The sequence below is a fragment of the Pseudophryne corroboree genome, chromosome 1, assembly GCF_028390025.1.
Source record: "Pseudophryne corroboree isolate aPseCor3 chromosome 1, aPseCor3.hap2, whole genome shotgun sequence".
Classification (NCBI taxonomy): Eukaryota; Metazoa; Chordata; class Amphibia; order Anura; family Myobatrachidae; genus Pseudophryne; species Pseudophryne corroboree.
This window is the reverse complement of record NC_086444.1, coordinates 1,249,684,404-1,249,685,189: the sequence shown is the minus strand read 5'-3', so window position 1 is coordinate 1,249,685,189 and position 786 is coordinate 1,249,684,404.

The window sequence follows — 786 nt, the reverse complement described above, 5'->3', positions numbered from 1 at the left end:
ACCCTCGCCCCCAGCCCAGGCGTATCCAACCCTCGCCCCGCGCCCCCCAGCCCAGGCGTAGCCAAACGTCGCCCCGCGTCCCCAGCCCAGGCGTAGCCAAACGTCGCCCCGCGTCCCCAGCCCAGGCGTATCCAACCCTCGCCCCGCGCCCCCAGCCCAGGCGTATCCAGCCCGCGCCCGCGCCCCCAGCCCAGGCGTAGCCAAACGTCGCCCCGCGTCCCCAGCCCAGGCGTAGCCAAACGTCGCCCCGCGTCCCCAGCCCAGGCGTAACCAAACGTCGCCCCGCGTCCCCAGCCCCGGCGTATCCAAACGTCGCCCCGCGTCCCCAGCCCCGGCGTATCCAAACGTCGCCCCGCGTCCCCGGCGTATCCAAACGTCGCCCCGCGTCCCCAGCCCAGGCATATCCAAACGTCGCCCCGCGTCCCCAGCCCAGGCATATCCAAACGTCGCCCCGCGTCCCCAGCCCAGGCGTATCCAAACGTCGCCCCGCGTCCCCAGCCCAGGTGTAGCCAAACGTCGCCCCCAGGCATATTCAACCGTCACCCCGCGTCCCCAGGCGTATTCAACCGTCGCCACGCGTCCCCAGCCCAGGCTTAACCAAACCTCGCCCTGCGTCCCCAGCACAGGCGTATCCAACCCTCGCCCCGCGTCCCCGGCGTATCCAAACGTCGCCCCGCGTCCCCAGCCCAGGCATATCCAAACGTCGCCCCGCGTCCCCAGCCCAGGTGTAGCCAAACGTCGCCCCCAGGCATATTCAACTGTCACCCCGCGTCCCCAGGCGTATTC